General features: G+C 36.2%; 1 protein-coding gene across 3 annotated transcripts in view; it reads left to right on the top strand.

Moving 5' to 3' along the window:
• The window catches only part of Sos1 (SOS Ras/Rac guanine nucleotide exchange factor 1), a 137,168-nt gene that overhangs the window by 48,005 nt on the left and 69,424 nt on the right, over window positions 1-19,739 (top strand). Inside the window, exon 1 of one of the 3 annotated variants that reach the window (XM_074049537.1) lies at window positions 13,507-18,188. The exons of the other annotated variants lie outside the window; for them this stretch is intronic. The gene's annotated coding sequence lies outside the window, so the exon portion shown is untranslated. Of the gene's footprint in view, window positions 1-13,506; window positions 18,189-19,739 lie in introns of those variants that run through there. 3 annotated transcript variants of the gene reach the window in all.

Below are 19,739 nucleotides of genomic sequence, written 5' to 3'. Positions count from 1 at the left end.
AGTCTCTAGGAAAAGGTTTCCCTGCAGTTTAGCATGTCAAAGATGGACGTTTTGAGATTTTTTTCTGTTATGTTTTAAAAGTTCAAGAGGCATAGAAATATTTCATTACATAACTTTATCCTAAATATCTATAACTTTAAACAAATATTTATTGGTCCAACATGATTAAAAACTTTAGTTAATATTGTGCTGATGACCCTTAGATATCAGCCAAAAAAAAAAAAGAAAGCAACTCATCTACTTTGCTTATCCAGTTCAATCTCAGATTTGAAAAAAACTCAAATCTTTCTGTTTCTCCATTAACATGTTAATTGCAGTTCTTGGTGGCAATAAAAGAATCTGGTTATAAAAGGGATTCTTTTGGAGGGTGCTGTTCTGAAGGTGGTGGAAGGGAAGGGCAGCCCTGGCAGAAAAGCTAGCAAGAATGAACAGAGCTCTGTCCAGAACTTTGGGGTTTATGGCAGCAGCCTTCTATGTGAGAAGGGACCAAGGAGCCTGCTTCTGCTGTGTCCCACCTCCACCCAGTCTTTCCTTCCTTGGATTGCCTGTTCATGTTTCAGGCCCCTGATGGGAAAATAGAACCATCTTCTGGTTCTGTTGGTACTGGAAGAGGTAGGATCTTGCCTGTTGGCTTTTACGGTGGGAGTGGTCACCAGAAATCCCTCTTTTTCCAAGATTGTGCAAAAGGCAGAGGTAATTCCTCAAAAGGAAATGAGAGTCCTATTAGGAAGGAATCTAGGAATGACAGATATTTGTCAGAATTAGTTAAAAGGGAGAAAATTATTATAAACCCACAGAAGGAAGAAGAGTTGTTTAAAACTGGATTGTTTCCTCAAGTTAAAAAAGAAAAGATTACATAGCAGCACCATCGCACCCCCCAAAACAAAAACAAAAACAAAAAGATTACAGTTAAAAATGGCACTTTTTGTATGATAGTACCAGAAAACAAAAACAAAACAAAAAACTGGACCATCACATTAATTATTTCTGAGTTATTTGATTAGGTGACCACTTAATGGGTATGATATTCCTGAAAATCTTACTCTGTCAGCCTGTGTGTACTTGAAAAAGAGAGAAAGAGAGAGGGAATTTATAGTGAAGAAACTTCAATTATCATGTCATTGATAGTAGTGTTACTTAAAACTTTTTGGGTATGTTCATGCACATATAGTAATCACTTAAAGATATATGGCATGTTTGCATCCATTAGTAAATCTTTGTTACATTAAAATGTAGATATCATCCCCCAATTTATAGAGTACCAAAATTTAGAGGTTAAATCTATCATACAGAATCATGGTGCTGCTAAACTAAAAAAGCAAGATTTTAATTCAGTTCTTAAATTATTCACATATCTAAGAACTACCTGTATATTCCTTTATTGTCTGTAGAATAGGGAAAGTAGTTTCTGTTCTTGTTAAGAGCTAACAAAACTTAAATCATATTTATTTCAAAAATTAAAGTATTTCTGTAGTAATTGATTTTTAAGGATCTTTATATATTCTTAGAGTGACATTTGTTTTTTAAGAGTGACATTTGACCAAACCAGTAATACTGCTTCATAAAAGTTCTGAAGTTAATGCTGTAGCCCTTTGGATAAGCAATCTACCAATGAGCTATACTCCCAGCACTGCAGTGCTGTAATGCTGATATTTAGAAGTAAATTGTCATTTGCGTTTTAAGCTTTAATTTGAAAATTTTAGTGGTATGAAATTTTCCTTGAATGCCTAGTTTAAAGAGAGTGTTTTTTATAATTAAGAGCCTCTATATACATTTATATTTGACTTGCGTTTTGGAGGGGAGGCGGTACTGGTGTTTGAACTCAGGGCCTAGCACTTGTTAAAACAGATACATATCACCTGAACCACACCTCCAGCCCTTATTGCTTTGATTATTTTGAGATAGGGCCTTGCATTTATGCCCAGACCAGCCTGGACCACAATCCTCCTATTTACATTCCCTGTGCAGCTGGGATGACAGGTGCATGCTACCACACTCAACTTTTATTTCTTGAGTTGGGGGGTCTTGTGAACTTTTCACCTGGACTGGCCTTGAACCCTGATCCTTTTGATCCCCACCTCATGAGTAGCTAGGATTATAGATATAAGCCACTGTGCCCAGCTTTGACTTGTTTTTAAAAAGATTTTCCTGCTATTTTATTTTTTATTTTTTGTAGTACTAGGGTTTGAACTGAGGGCCTTTTACTTACTAGGCAGGTGCTCTACCACTTGAGCCACTCCACCAGCTTATAAAGAGATTTTTATTTGAAATTTTCTTTGTCTTTTATTGGGATATATTTTGATTAATTCTTTAAAATTTTATTTCAAGTTTTAAATATGTCACCTACTCTTGCTTTAAAAAGGTGTGATTTCTGTGAGTGTCAGTTCATATGTAAGATGTAGATACATACGCACTTCACTATTTTTAAATGTTGGGATGTAAATAAAATGTGAACTCGTGAAAACAAAGGAATATTGTAAGAGAATATACATCACTCTTTAGAGAACAGGAAGTCTGCTAGGCTAGGTTGGAGAGTTATGAAGTGTTAGAGATATTTTATTTTGGGCCAAGAAAATTGTTAATAGGGCAAGGAGCCAAGTCACATGTGGAAAGAGGTAGGCAAGGAGTGGTTCTGGAGCAGCTGTAATTTGGGCCCCAGGGGACATCTGTGGATGTTGGAGATATTTTTTGCTGTTGCAGCTAATGGCATCTAGTGGTTGGGGACCAGGTGTGTGGCTAAGCATGCTGCAGTGCTCAGACCCGCCCCTCTCACAAGTGGCTTATTCCCCAAGATGTCAGCAGTGCTAAGATTAAAGCCCATCCAGGATGGCTGGTTTAAAATAGACAGCAGCCCAGAAAGGATACTTGCTTTTTTTTTTTGGCTGGGACTGGGATTTGAACTCAGGGCTTTATGGTTGCAAAGCAGGTGCTCTACCACTTGAGTCACACCTCTAGTCCATTTTGCTCTTATTTTGGAGATGGGAGATCTCATGAACTGTTTATCTGGACTGGCCTTGAATCTCAATCTTCCCGATCTCAGCCTCCCAAGTAGTTAGGACTACAGGTATTAGCCTGGGCACTGGTGAGTGCTCAGCCCTAGAAAAGTCTTAATTTTTGGTTTACAGAAAAAAATAAAAGTTGGCTGTTTAAATTGTTTAAATTCATTTCAGGTTTTATCATCTCCCACCCCCTAGTTTTTCATAAATGCATCTCTTATATGATATAGGAACCATATTCAAAATATCTAATGACTTAGATATTAGCAGTCTGGTCTGAATAGGTACCCTGCTCTGTCAGGTGTGAAACCCTTTAGTTAGTGGAAAGTGGGGACACTGCAGGACCTCAGGTCACGGGAGAGCAGGTGTTTACAATTACTTGTATGATAGAGATGTTATATGATAAAAATTCCAGGCTGGTTTATCAATTTTTAAACTACTTGTTTGCTATTTTCATATCTCTAAGATCTCTCAAGCATAGTGAAGTCTAGAACTGAACTCTTCATCTCTTTGTTCCCTCTCCCACCTATTCAAAAATAGCTCATCGTATATTTCTCATCTTAGTAAATGTGCCTGCATCTGGCCCATGTTCAGCTGTACTCAACCCTTTTTGATTTCATCCCCTCTCTCCCCTTCTCATATGTACATGCTAATTCTCTTATTCATTTGGAATGCTGTCTTCTCACTTCACTAATACACTAATGCGTTGTGGACAAAAATCAACGCAAAAGACACAGTGCCCTGTCTTCAAAGACCTTTCAGTTCATTGAGAGAAACAATGGCAGTAATCAGTGTTCAACTATCTAAAAAGGGAGGGAGAGACTGACTGTGGGTAGAGTGCTTGCCTGGCATGCATGAGACCCTGGGTGATGGAGTGAATTGCTATTACAGTAGTGCCTTGAAAGGACCATTAGAATCTCAGCTGGCGAGGATGAAGGGGAAGTCCTAAAGGTAGAGCGGGATGCACGTAAAAAGGCATGGCAGTATGAGCAAATGTTCTGGGATAAATCAAATAATTCCTGACATCAATCAAATTAAGACTGTTCTTCCTAGAGCAAACAGTGACATTAGAAAAGGAATGCTTCTGGATGAAAATTTCAAACTCAATTTTGGGGCAATATCTCTTCAACATACATATTTCTAACAGTCAGGAGTTTCACTATATAATTCTTTTTGGCCCTAACTTGTACTTAAAATATGATAAGGGGAAATCACTGGGGAGGGGGAAGGGAGAAGGTACTGTGGGGGGAGAATCAATTTATGACACACACACACATGCACACACACCTCTACCTACGTGCATAAAGAAACCCACCAAATACTGTTTGAGAAAGTGGGGCAGGGAGGTTAGGGGAATATAATAGAGGGGGTGAATTTGTTCAAAGTACATTGTACATCTATGGAATTATCACAGTGAAGTCCCCTTGTACTATTAATGTGTGCTAATAAAAACAATTTTAAAAATATGGTGTGTGACAAGTGTGCAGTAAGCTACTGGTGGCCAAAGAAATGAGGCAGCTATGCTTAGTCAGCCCTAATTACTCTTAGTGCTCTCTCAGCTTTTTATCTTTTTAATATAATGCACTATATTTTAAACTTTTTTTTGCCTTTTTGGCTGTAGTGGGATGAGCTCAGGGTCTCAAGCTTGCTGTCCTACTTGACCATGCTGAGCCATGCCCTAGTCCTTCAAACTATCTCTGTGAGGCACCCCTAAGTCAGAACTTGTGCACTGTCATCCCGGTTCTTTCATCTCATCACTTAAGCTTCTGTAACTATAGAAGCTTAACTCAGTGTCTGTGTTTTTTACCCCCATATTTATTATTAACTCTTAATAGGAATCATTATCTGTATCCTTTGTATAGAACCTAGGAGAATATTCTTTACGGAGAAGTCTCAGTAAATGTTTTTAATCAATCTAGAAATTTGTGAATGGTCAGCTCCTATTTATAAACTAAAAGGGAAATTTGAAAAAAATTAAATTTAAAATTCATATATATGGTCAATATTGTTCTTTACAGCAATAATATTTGTCTTTAAATCTGAAGTTTAGCTAAAAAATTCACATGACTTTAAAAATTTAATAATATAGCCAGTTGTGGTAGTATACATCTGTAATCTCAGCATTACAGGGAGGGGGAGGCAAGAGGATTGTGAGTTCAAGGCCTATATAAAGAATCTATCTCAAAAAACCAAAGGGGGTAAAAAAAAAAAAGGTGGGCACTAATGACTCACGCCTATAATCCTAGCTACTCGGGAGGCAGAGATGAGGGGGATTGCAGTTCAATTACAGAACCTTTTAGTCTTTCTTTAGTAAACCTATAGGTATATATTTGTTACGTACTTTGTATATGCTTAAACACAAAACGTTTTCCCAACTGCACTATACAGTCCATTTCAAATTAGTCCATTTTCAATTTAAATGTGACTGATGAAATCAATATGATCCAATTTTATTGATTGTATAATCAGAATAAAAGACTAGTGTCTTCGATACTCATTAACTGATTGTTTCTGAAGTGTTAATGACAAATAACTAACCAATTAAATTCTGACTAGAAAGCATAGTTTGATTTTATTTCAATAAAAGTAGAAGAGAAAAATCAGACTAAACCACTTTTCAGGTCTTTCTTATTCTGAACAATCTGCTGTGGCTTCTTATTTCTAAATATTGAAATTAGCAAAAATATTTAATTTTTTAAAAACTTATGAACAAAATATCCAAATTATTTCCAGTTCATCTTAAAGGTTGAGTAAGCATGTTCTTTTTATTACAATATTGATTAACTTTAAAACATTTTTGATACCAAGCATTATCTTATAGTATAGCTACAGAAAGATTATTTTACAGTCTGTATTTCAGCTAGGTGCTCGCAGTTCTTCCTTCTAAGCTTTTAAATAGTTAATTAGCTCTACCACCAATAAAATACTTTTTTGTTGTTAGTCATCAACTCTAATTTGGTTATCACTGGGCAGTTCTCAAACTCCTAAATTCCAGGACCAGTTTTATAGTTGCATATTTTTTTTTGGTTTCACTCAATACTCAGCATCCAAATTAAAAATAAGAATATCCCCAATTACTTTAAGAAGCGATAAACTATTTTTTATGATTAGTTAACACTAATTACTCTTAGCACTCTTTATTTTCTCACTGCCTTAAACTTATGTAATGCATTGCATTTCAAGCTTTTTTTGTAGGACATCCTTCTTACATTGAAGAAATTACTTAAAATTTTCAAAACTAGAAAAGTAATATATAAAAATATCCATCATATTTCCTTAATTTGCTTAAAGGCTTGAAATATATAATACATTTGAAAACAGTGCATATAACTTGTATGTGCTTGGTTTCAAGAAAAGTAAAATGAACATCTATGTTCGTAACACAAACGTGAAGGTTAAGATATATATTTATTTATTTCTGGGGTTTGAATTTAGGGCTTTGTACTTGCCGGGCAGGCATTCTACCACTTGAGCCTCCAGTCCAAGAAATAAATTATTTTTAACATTTTATAAATCCGCTATGTTTTCCTGATTGTGTCTTTTCTTCAGTTATCTGGAAGTAACAACATGCAGAGTTCTGTGTTAATAATTGCTTTATAGTTTTGTCACATATGTATAAATTCCTAAACAACACTTCTTTGGTTTTGCTTCTTTCCAGACTTGATGTAAAAGGGATCATATTGTTCTGTGACTTGTATTTTTGCATACTATTATATTTCTGAGATTCGTTTGTTACTGTGTGTAGCTTCTAGGTCATTCATTTCCACTGGTAATACTACATTTTATGAATTGACTTCAATGTATTGATCTATTCTAAAGTTGGTGGACATTCAGGTTTCTTCCAAGTTTTACTTTCCAAACATGACTATTGAGCATTTTGATGCTTGCTCATCTGTTGCACATGTATAAGAGTTGTTAATGTACTTAGAAGTAGAATTGCTGTGTGTTTGTATTCAACTTTGCTAGGTAGCCCAGACTCACTCAAAGATTATTGCCTTATATTCCCATCAGGAATGGATGAAAACCCTCATTTCTTTATATCTTACCAGCTCTTGATATTCCAGATTTTTAAGTTATTGTCAAAATAGAAGGTATAAAGCAATATAGTTTTTCTTTGTGTGTACTAATTATAGCTGAATACCTTTGTAATATTTAACGGGTACTTCTATGAACACATGACTTCTATTAAAATTGAGGTATTTGTTTTTATTAATACACATTGTTTATCCTTTGTAGGTTATATATGTTCCATTTTTTTCTCCCAGTGTATGACTTATCTTTGCACATTTTGTGATATTTTAATGAAGTAGTTCTTTGTCTTTATGTGTTATTACTTTTTTGGGTGGTACTGGGAACTGAATTCAGGGACTCGTTCTTACTGGGCAGGTGATGAGCCATGCCCATCCTTTTCTAAAGCTTTTTTTGGTTATTTTTGAGATAAAGTCTCCTGTTTTTTTCCCCCCTCAGGATGACCATGATCCTCTTACTTATGCTTCCTGCATAGTTGGGATCACAGGCACACAGCACACGCCTGTCTTTTTTGTTGAGATAGGATTTCACAATCTTTTTTGTCTTGGCTATCAGTGAATTGCAGTCCTCCCAATCAGCTGAGATTATAGGTGTGAGCTCCTGCAACAGTTCTTTAAATTATGAAATTGAATTATGATTTTTCTGTTTGTACTTTTTAAAGAAATTTTTTTCTACCTCATGTTGTAGAGTTATCCTTCAATAAATAATAACCTTTCTGTAAAGGATTTTTAAATTTTTCTTGTCACAGTTATGTACTTGATCTGTGTCCAGTTAGTTTTTGTTTATGATGTGTGATATGAGTGATTTTCCAGTTGTCCTAACACTATATGTCCCCGTGAATCTGCACTACTGCTTCTGTTATGGGGGCTCCTTAGAAGCTGTTTCTACACTGTCTCACACTGTCTTAATTATTGTAGCTTAATACCTTATTTGGCAAGAACATAGTTTTATCTGGAAGGAAAAATTCCTTTTGTCTGATTTTTCTGTAGGAGTGCTTTAGTTATTCTCGGTTCTTCTAGTTAAGTTTAGGATCTATATCTTAATGCATCTGAAAAATACTGTTTCAATTTTATTAAGAACTTTAATATTTACATTATGGGAAAATTGACTCAGTTATGATATTATAGTACTTCTCTCCCCCCACCCCCCCGCTTCCTTGGTACTGGGACTTGAACACAGGACCTTAAGCCATTCTACCAACTCTTTTCTGAAATGGGTTTTTTTGAGATAGGGTCTTGCAAACTATTTCCCTGGGTTGGCGTTGAGCAGCAATCCTGATCGCTGCCTCCTGAGTAACTAAGATTAAAAGCATGAGCCACCAGCACCCAGAGATATTATAGTACTTACTATCACTTAAAGCCTTTTAAATGTTATTATACTTTTTGGATTTTTCTACTTAGGTTTTGTATATATTGTATATGATTATTTTTCTATAGGCACCATAAATTTGTGTTATTTTCAAGGCTTTTTTTTTTATGGACTTTAAAAAATATTTGTTAAGTGCTATGTTCTTCAAATGCGTTATCTCATTTAATCACCATGACAACCTTTACCTTTTTGTTTTTCTTTTGGTGGGACTGGGTTTGAATTCAGGGATTCGCACTTGCGAAGTAGGGGCTCTACCCCTTGAGCCACTCTTCTGTCTCCCTCCCCCCTATACTTTTTTTTAAAGTACTTTCTGGACTGGGGTTGTAGTTCGGTGGTAGAGCACTTGCTTGCCATGCTGGAGGCCCTGGGCCTGATACCCAGCATCCCGTTTGCTACTTATATAGCCAGCAATGCAGCTGTCTTTTGTAGATTGTTTCAACAATTTTACCAAGGTGACTTATTAATTCCAATCATTTTTATGTAGATTACTTTAGGTTTTCAGTGAGGGTGATTACATTCCTTGTTAGTAATAACAGTTTTGTTCTTTCTTTTTTTCATTATTTTTGGTGGCAGTGGGGTTTGAACTTAGGATCTCAGGCATGGTATCACTTGAGCCACTCTGCCAGTCCCAGTTTTGTTCTTTTTTTCCCAGCCTTTTCTTATCTTATCTACTTCCTCCAGCACAGTCTTGAATAGATACCATAATAATAGGCATCATTGTCTTGTCCCTGGCTTTCTAGGTATTTCTTTCTGTATTGACTGTAATGTTTGCTCTAGCCTTCATCAAGTGCATGAAATGCCCTTTGATTTCTACACTATGAGTCTTTGTGTATAAATTGTTAACCTGTTTTGTATCTATTGTGATGATTTTTCTCCATTAAATCTGTCAATGTGAGAATTGCAGTAACAGATTTACTTATGTTGAGTAAATTTCTGATCCTGAAATAAACCCAATTTGTTCATGGTGTAGACATTTATGATTTAAACTCCACTGTATTGACAGTTATGCCCTCCTTTTTTATATAATGGTATTTCTTTGTCTTCTCCTTTTTTTTCCCCTTGATCAGTCTCCTAGCATTTTTTTCTATTTACTTAGTGGTTTTCAACGTATCAACTTTGTTTTTTATTTATTGACTGTTGTTTTTCTTTTATTTCTTTCCTTCTTTAGGGAATTTTGTCACCCTCCTCCCCCATTTTCTTAATTTGAATGCTTAGCTCATTTTCATTTTTTGTTGTGTGTGTTTGCTTGTTTGTTTTGGCTGTACTGGAGTTTGAACTCCAGTACACAAGTGTACACAAGTACACTTGCTAGACAAGTGATGCATGCTGTGAGGCCCTGAGTTCAAACCCCAGTGCTGCCAGAAAGGAAGGAAAGAAGGAAGGGAAGGCAGGAGGACACTTCCTTCTTTTGTTTGCTTTTTAAGCCGGGGTCTCATTTTTGCCATGCTAGCCTCAAGTTTGAGGTACTTCTGCTTCAGTCTTCTGAGTAGGTGGGATTACAAGGGTGCACTGCCACTTGCTGTCCGTTACTTTTTCTCTCTTCTTTTCTTATATAAACTTTAAGACCTTAGGTTTTCTTCTAAGTACTACTTCATCTGCAACCCGCATATTTTTTCTTTTTCTTTTTTTCTGTGCATGCTAGGCAAGCAGCTGTAACACTGAGCTACATTCCTAGTCCTCTCTTTATGTCTTTTTTTTTTCTTTTTTTGGTTGGGACTGAGGTTTGAACTCACACATACTAGGCAAGTGCTCCACTGCTTGAGCTACTCTGCCCCTCTTACCCCTTATGTCCTTTTGACATACCCTCATCCTTTCTGTTTTGGGGCATTTCTTTACTGGTGCTGCCAGGTACTCTAGCGCTAGTATATACCCTTCCCCAGAACTGGGATCAGCCATTCTCCGTGGCACCCTGGTTCCTCTTACTGGAGAATGTTGTAGAAACCAAGACTAAGCACTGGCTATGTTTGCTGCTACCAAGGTATCAACGCTGTTAGGCCATCTCAGTGGATAGAACTAGGAAATACACATACACATGCAATACTCTTATATATACAATGGGACCATGTGGGGATGCTGTGTAATTTTCATCCATTCTACTTGTATTTTATTTTACTACGTACTTTTTAATGCCTAATTTTAGCTTATAGACAGCATAGGAATGTAGTTGAAAAGTAACCTTATGACATTGATACACTGTCTTTCTATAAATTAAAAACTAACATGATCATTTTCTAAGACAAAAGAATGGCCTCAGCTGAGCATGGTGGTGCTCCTCTATAATGCCAGCACTTGGGAGATTAAAGCAGGAGGAGCCTGAGTTTGAGGCTAGCCTGGGATACATAGTGAGCTCCAGGTTAGTCTAGTTATAGCAAGACCCTGTCTCAATTAAAAAAAAAATAAAAGAAGATTGGTCTCAAAGTATGATGGTTTATGTTTCTAAAGCTCCATAACTAAACTATTTAGAATGTAAAATAAAAATTCCCTACACATCAGTATCTTAAATATTGTAGTTTAATTTTTCTGTATTTCTTTCTTTTTTCTTTTTCCCCTTCCTCTTTTTTTCTGATTTTCAGGTCCTGAGGATCAAAACCTAGGGCCTTGCACATGCTAGGTAAGCTCTCTACTATAGAGCTATACCCCCAGCATTTTTTTTTTTTTTTGAGATAGTGTCTCACTATATCCCAGACTGGCTTGAAACTTGCTATGTAGTCCAGGATGACTTTGAACTCACAGTCCTCTTGCTTCTACTCCCAAGAACTGGGTTTCTAGGAATGTGCCACCACACCGGGCTGTAGTTTAGTTTTCTTAATGTGCAATACCAAATCTTTTATGTTCTGTCTCTTGCCTACTTCATCTCCATCCATCTGTTGCTATTCATGCTTCTTTATAGTCTTACCATACCAAACCACAGCATGTACTCTCCCAAATCTCTTGTGTTTCTCTGTTACTCCTTCAGTACTGCCCTCTCCATTTGATTTGCCCAGCAAATTTCCTGTCTTTCTTCAAAAGTTAGCACAAGCTATGGCTCTTTTGTGAATCCTCCCCTGACTTCTCCAGATACATGTAGGACTTCAGGAGTTTCTTCCTCTGTTAGCATTTCTCAAAGTGTGGAATCGGGACCATGTGCAAGAATCTCTTGAGGGATTGTTGAGGATTCAGATCCATCCTGGGGAGTAGGGTAATAGTTGGTATGTAGTCTGTTGTTGATAAGCTCCTTAGGTAATGTGTGCTTACCTCAAAGCATGCAGTAAACAATGTAGGAAGAACAGTGAATCTTTATGTACCTGTCATTAGAGGCAAGAGTTACCTAGATTTTGCCATGTTTGCTTCTACTCTACTTTTTCTTCCTATGCAGTACTTTAAAACAAATCAGTCATCAGAGGCCATCTGATGACATGCATCTTTTCTTGTATAATTGCAATACCATTGTCACAGCTATCAAGATTAAAAATAATTTCCTGGTGTCATGTACGTAGGCCAGTGGGAAATTAAGTTTCTTCAGTTGTCTCAAGTGTCACCTTTGCAGTTGGTTTACTGGAATCAAAAGCCAAACAAGGTCTACCTATTACTCATAGTTGCTATGTCTCTTAAATTTCTTTCAGCTCCAGACTTTCCTCTCTGAGTTCACTTATAAAAACAGAGTAAGTTGTCTTGCAAGACACTAAACATTACAAACTTTTCTGTTGTTTCCTGGTGGTAACCTTTTTTGTTTGTTTTTGGTAGTAATGGGATTTGAATTAAGGGGCCTCTTGCTTGCTAGGCAGGCACTCTATCCCTTGAATCATACCTTCAACCCTTTTTTGCTTTATTTTTCATGCAGAGGCTCACCTCTGACTGTGATCCTCCTACCTATGGCCTCCCAGGGGCTGGGATGACAGGCATGCACCACCATACCCACCTTGTGTGTTGATACGGGATCTCACTAACTTTTTTGCCCCTGCTGGCCTTGAATCTCCAGCCTCCTGATCTCTGCCACTCCAGTAGCTGGGGTTGCAGGCTTAACCACTGTACCCACCTTGTGATAACTTTTAAATTATCCTTATATCTGTCATAGTTTCAAGCTTTACTGGCCTGAGTAGGTTTATTCTTAGCTGTGTTGGTGAGAACATCTCAGATGGTGCTGTGCCTTTACACTGCATCAAATCTGTTCCCACTTTTAGTGATGCCAACTAATATTGATCAGGAGTCAGATAACAGCCTGACTCCTCCTTTATGAAGAGCAGCTGTTTTTACAGTGGTTTTATTTATTAATAATTGAATTTATGTGGTGCAGGTTGTCAGTTGGTGGTTTTATAACTCTCTTTCTATTTTTAGTATTAGTCCTTCTGTAAGGAATCATTCCTCATCAACTAGGGTGTTTAATTATTCCAAAGTGTAGTTCAGACAGGAAAAGAAGGATATATATTTAATACTTTCAGGGTAAAGAACTGGTACCACAGTTATTTCCGGGCTGCTCAATGATTTTTTATTTTTAAAATAACAGAAATTTATTTCTCATAGTTCTAGAAGCTAGAAAGTCCAAGATCAAGGTTGTTTTGTTCTTAAGTATCATTTGACTCAGGTTTGTCAAAAGTCAATGTATTTTGATCAATTATAGTTGATTTGCTTTTAAATTAGCCCATCTTTGGTCAGTGAGAAGCCCTTTCATGAGATCCTTGTGTTCTTTTGTTATTTCTTATCCATTTCTGAGAGATTCCATGATTTATGATATAATTAGAGCTCGTGGTACCATTTGCTGTTTAGTCTTGATTAAAGAGTTAAATGTGTGTATGTATTTAAAACATTTGTTAAACATGAATCTACTTAAAATTTTCTTAAGGTGTATGAGGTAGGATTTTTTAGTAACTATATTTCTTATAATTTAAAGTTTCTTGCTATATATTAACTATCTTTTTTTATTGCTTTTATATAAAAATTTGTGATGTTAACCTTTTACTATGTTATATATACACACTTTATTTTTTTGCCATATGTAGTTCAAAGCTTCTTGTACTATTATGTGACTATATTTTGTTCAAATATGTAATAGTATTTTTACCCTTTCTAATCACTTTATTAGAGCCACTATTAGAGCCACTGATCTTCTAATTTTTTTAAAAATAAATATTCATTAAGTAAAGTCTTTACTTTCTGTAGTTACAATAGTTAGTAGGTTAATAGTAAATATATTTCTGCCATAAGCACCTTACAGATACTGTTTTTCTACTTGAATATTTGAAACACTGGTAGGGCAAAGAATTCACCACCAAAATAAAAATTTAAAAATTTAGGAACCTTGATTAAAAAAAACAATTTTTGGTTTGTTTCCTTTGATTATTTATTTATTTAGCTAGCAATACTGGGATCTGAACTCTGTGCACTCCACCATTTAAGCCACACCCCAGTCCCAGACTTGAATTTCTTATCTTTTCTATAAAATATTATCTTCTAGTATTTTCTTTTCCATATAATTTAGTCTTCTAGTATTTTCTGCCCTGGTTAAGTAGGTGATTCTCCTTCATTGCTGCCTCTTGTCCCCCTTCTCTCCTCCCCAATAATTATCCAGACCTATGTCCCTCTCCTTAATAGTCTCTTCATTTTCACCTCTTTCTGTTTTTGTGTTGGTTCTTGGTCTTTCAAGAGCCTTGCACATTATTCCAACTAGTTTTGCTTCCTTCAACCTCATTTCTTTTAAACTCATCCTTCATACTGACAATGTTTCACTTCATAACTCCTTGGTGTGTTATACCAGAATGATCTCTCCAGTCCAAACTCACCCCACTTTGGTCCAACTCATAGTATCCCCAACATAACATTTTGTTCTTGGCCTCTGTGCCATTTATATGCTAGCCCCTGTAGTAAACACTTATCTTCCTTACCTGCTATAACCACACTTCTTCATCCTTTATACCCCAGTTTAAAAGTGTGTTTTTTCTAGTGAAGAATTTTGATATTACCTCCCCCAATGACCAATAGTGGTCATCATTGTAACTTAAGTATGATTCCATTTTAGCCATCATCACATTGTGTTATAGTTAATTGTTTGCATGTCTAGCTTCTCTGTGAACTATTTGAGGGCAGATGTCATGTCCTTAATTCATTTTTTTGTCCCCAGTAAGCAATGGAAGAGGAGGGAGAGGGGGGTAGGAAAAAAAGGAAATTGTCACATACATGGGACTAAGGGGTAATTAACAGACACCAAAAAAAAAAAAAAGAAATATTTTTAACTTTATGAGAAAGATATGTTTTCAAATATGAATTTTGTCTTTTTAAATTTTTTTGAACAATTTCTGCTTCATTTCTAAACTAATCTCCAAGTGAGGAGAAATAAACACCAAACAATCATAACAGTGAGAGAGCTTTCAATCACTAAATCTTTATTACTTGCTGTTGTAAATAGAGGTTTTGTGTATACCTGCTTCATTTCAAATTCTCTCATTTATAAATAAAAGTAGCAGATTTGGCTTTAAGACATGACAAAATATAATCTAAAAGCCTTTCCATTGTTGAGAGAGCCATTAGCTAGAAATGTTATTAAAGTTTCATCAGAATTCAACAGTATTTTCTGGCAGTTCACACTGGTTTCCTGAATATACTTGGAGGACTCATGTATGAGACAACAACTAGGAATTGATATTGACCAAATTCTTTGTTTTTTGATTCCACAAAATAAAATTATCCTAGAATCAGCTAGGAATTCCTACATACAAAACAAACTGTCAAGATAGAAGCCAAGATAGAAGCTTAAGGAAGGTTTAAAATTCAAGAGGTGGCATCTTTAAATGAATATGGTGATTATAACTTAAAAGAAGAATTACTGTCATGGTGATTTAAAATTCTTATTCATGGTTATCACTAATTCTTAATGAAGTATTTGCATTTATTATATTTAAATTACTTTAATTGCACTTAAAGAAATATATAAAGTTTTCTATGTCAATAAACGTAAGTATTAAATGTAATGTTTTTGGAAACTGCATTTAAGGGAAAACCCAAACGTATTGTTTATTATAATTGCTTATAAGACACACACACATGTAAACTCAGTAAATATCAGTTGTAGATGGCTTCTGGTGCTGTCATATATCAGTCAGGGTAATCCTATTCTGTATAGTTTTGAACAATTTGGATCATTTGATCTACTAAATCTCTTTGAGTACCATTTTCATTATGATGGAACACTTGCTGTAAAACCATCTCATGGAAGAAAAGCATTTTTCTTCTATCTGTATGTGAAACATACTACTTCTGTTTGCTTTTTAAAGAAATACCTTATGCCAGGCACCAGTGGCTCACCTCTATAGTCCTAGCTACTTGGGAGGCTGAGACTGGGAGGTCCTAGGCCAGCTCTGAGGAAATAGTTTGCGAGACCCCATCTCCACAATTACTGGAGGCGGACTCAAATGCCTGCTTTGCAAGTGGGTTTGAACTCAGGATCTTATGCTTGCCAGGCAGATCTCTCCCACTTGAACAATGTGTTTTTAGAAATCCATACTCTGCTTGACTTTTATGCATTGATCAGTGCCTGTGTTTTTTCAGTCAGAGGTTTTTGAAGTTATCATTTTGTTTTTTAAGGAAGTAAAACAATGTACTAGTCTCTTGTATAAATGAATTTTGTGATCCTAATTTGACAGGCAAACTAGTTCTTTGATTTATTTACCTAATAGGTTTTATTTGGCTCTTAGTAACTATTAATTATCAAAACTGTTCAAACTTGATTCCTAAAGTTTTACTTATACAAAGTGCTACATTTAATCAGCATTTGAATTTTGTGTGCTAGAATCACAAGCAGTGTCAAGTTGTTTTTAACCATTTCATTTCACTGCTGTGGTTATAAAATACTTGATTGTTCCTCATTAGCATCTATTTCAGTTCACAATGCCTTTGTATGTGGAATGCTGGAAGGCCATATGCTCTGGAAGGAAACCAAGCAAACCTCTAGATTTATGGCCACCCCTTTTCAGTCTTAATGCCAAGAAAGAAATATTTTATGTCTCTAACTGCTATAAAACAGAGGCTTTGAGTATTCCCTGAATGCCAGGGGTTTGGAGTTAAAAAGGAGAAAATTAACATATAAATAGAATGACAAGGCCTTGCCAAATTGTAGAATCACTGAGTACTAGAGAACACAGACAAGAAAATTTGTCATTTTAATTCAGTATGATAAAGCCAATAATAAGAGTAGAGTACCTGGTATAGGGAGTACCTGGTATAGAGCCAAGTATAAGGCCATATAGACAGTTAACTAGGACTATATGTCTAGCACTTAACAGAGGGCCTAGTATTCAGTAGATTCAATAAGTCAATTAAATGAAGAGATAAACTGTACATTAGAAAAAGATAAACAAGGGAGTCTTTTAAATGAAAGTCAGATAGGTATATGAAAGGGTGAGAGAAGGAATGAGAACAATGTGAGTGACGCTGCATGCCATGTTCCTGCAAACTGCAGATAGTTCAGATTGCTTCACCATAAAGAAGAAACTGAAGAGCAACTGGTGATGGGACCATATTAGTGAAGTTTATGATCATTGGGGTTCTTTGTGTAATCAATGATCATTTTACCATTTCATGTTAGAAGACTTACAGAACTGTATTTGCATGTATGACACACCAATGTTTATTAAAGTAGGACAATATATCAAGCCAAGTCTTATTTTAGAAGCCCATTAATAAATAAGGTATGTTCATGGATACTCACTCCCTGTACTTACTAGTCTACTAGGACACTCGCCAGGTTTGACACTGAGGGGTTTAATGGAAAGAGCTCTAGCCTAGACCCAGAGGCTCAGGTTTAATACCTAATAGTATTACTAATTAGCAACAGAATTGTTGTGATCTCCTTTGGCTCAGGTGCTAAGTAGAAGGACTGAGTTAAAGGTCCCTTCTAATTCTAGAAGTCTATGGTTCTATAAATCTGGAGCTATAGTTTGTGATGCTGGGGACTTGGACAGGAATTTTAGCTACAGTTTTCAGGAATACATCTTAGTGAAGCCAGGGCCTGTATGTTTTTAATATGTAGATTCATTTGAAAAATATTAAATACCTTCTATGTGTGAGGTAGTTTTTCTTTTTTGGAGGGTAGTGGAGCTTGAACTCAGGGCCTTCCACTTGCTAGGCAAACACTCTACCACTTTAGCCATGCAGGTTCAACCCCTCATCCTTTTGCTTCAGTTATTTTTCAAATAGGGTCTTGCACTTCGTGCCCAGGCAGTCTTGGACTGTGATAATCCTACCTGTATGTCATGTGTACTGGGGATTACAGGATTCCAGGCTACCATACCTGGCTTGTTTGTTGAGATGGAGAACTCACTAATTTTTTGCCCAGACTGGTCTCAAACCATGATCCTTTGGATGTCTGCCTCACAAGTAGTTGGGAGTATAGGTATGAGCCCCTGCACCCAGCATGAGATAGCTTTTCTTGTGTAACTTTTATAAGTTTTTGTTTTTAATGTTAACTTTGATACGTTGGTAGATTAGGTGGAAATACCTAGCAGGTAATTTGACGTATAGGTCTTAAAATTAGGATTCAGGATAAACGAGGTCATCCACACAAGGTGATGGTTCAAAATGTGGAAGTAAATGAGATTACTTGGAAGGAAGAACAGAGAGGAGCAGATGGACAACAGTTCAATTCAAGTGGCGAAGAAAGATATGGAACTCTGCAAGAAACCTGAAAAGAAGCAGAGACATCAAAGAACTAAAATAGATTGTGTCATAATATTCTTTAGAAAGGAAGCTGACCAAGAGCCACAAAGAAGTAGCCTGCTAGATGAAGATAAGTCAGCCATGAACATAAAGGATCGCTAAGAAGACAGTGTAAGCTATTAGGAGCATGTAATTCAGTGTGCAGAGTAAAACTTGTGTCAAGTTCTAGGGTTGTTTGTTTGTTTGTTTTAAGGGTGGTTTAATCATGCTAAAAAGGAATAAATTTATAGGATTCAGTACCTGTACACATTAGTTAGAATATGACCTCATAGTAAATGGAAGGTTCAGTTCAGAATCTCAGATTCCAACGTCTCTGTTATCTTAGCTATATAACCATTCAGTCATCTAACAGGGTGGAGATTTGTAAATAGATAAATTACAGCCAGGTTGGTAGTTGCTATATTGAATGTGGTTAAAAGTGCTTGAGCAAATGACATAAGTATTCTTGAGCTCAATTTCTTTACCTATAAAATTGTTTAAAAATAGTTTTAAGCTTCACACTCTTATCTAGTGCCTCATGCAGTTCTATGAGTAGTTAAAATGTTACTTGTCTCCAAAAAGTATGTGAAATGCACATGTATATGTACTTTTATTGTATATTTTTAGAATTCCCTATATAATGCACTTTTTATAATGATTTTTCCCCATTGAGGTGCTTATCCTCTTAGCCAGTGAATAAGGCAGACCATACTGAATGCCCTTGGCTGGTGCACACTGTGCACTTTCATCCAATAATGCTCTGCCCCTCTTTGGAGAATCTTAAAGCATGTACTGACATCTCTAGGAACTGCTTTCTTTCATTTTTTTTTTTTCTTTTGGCAGTACTGGGGTTTGAACTGAGGGCCTCCACCTTGAACCACTACACCAGACCTTTTTTGTGATGAGTTTTTCAAGATAGCGTTTCACAAACTACTTGGCTGGGCTGGCTTCAAACTGCAATCCTCCTGATCTCTGCCTTCTGAGTAGTTAAGGATTACAGGCCTGAGCCACCTGCACCCAGCAGGAACTGCCTTATTCTTACCATTTATTTAGTAAGGAATAGTTTGGACCCATAGGGATACGATGTAGTAAAGGCTACTTTGCGGCCTTATTAAAATATAAGCTATATAAAGGCCAGTGGCCTGAGGTGCCTCTAAAGAAAAGGTTGCATGAAAAGAAAGTAAAGATTATTGGATCACCAGTCTTCCCACAGAATAGACAAAGTCACAAATTGTCAAAGTGCCCATTCTGTGTACTTTGATAGAGGGTGACTTTGTGTTTATAAATACTTATCATACTTATACTGTATGTGCCCTGCATAATTCTGGGTGTTGGAGCTACATTGGTGAGAATGAGAAGACAGAGTTAAACAGGGACAGAGTCCCAAGCAGAAATGTTAAATGTCTATTCTAACTGGTTCCTGGCGAAACCCAAACCAACCAACCTGCATAAATGGCACCACTTGGCCTCTCCCTACTCTCTGCCATTGCTGCATCTCATTGAAACCATGATATAAGAAAACAGTATTCAAATTATACAGTTAGATAACTGGATCTCCAGTACCTGTTAGTATGTGTGGTACATTAGCCTGGGAAAAAAAGGTTTAGAACTGACATTTGGGTAACATTGAATCCATACTTACAGGCCAGTTCACATTTTTCAGTAGAAGTTCACATTTAAATT

Source organism: Castor canadensis, chromosome 12, assembly GCF_047511655.1.
Source record: "Castor canadensis chromosome 12, mCasCan1.hap1v2, whole genome shotgun sequence".
Classification (NCBI taxonomy): domain Eukaryota; kingdom Metazoa; phylum Chordata; class Mammalia; order Rodentia; family Castoridae; genus Castor; species Castor canadensis.
The sequence above is the reverse complement of the archived record's forward strand: the minus strand, read 5'-3'. Positions and strand labels throughout refer to the sequence as shown.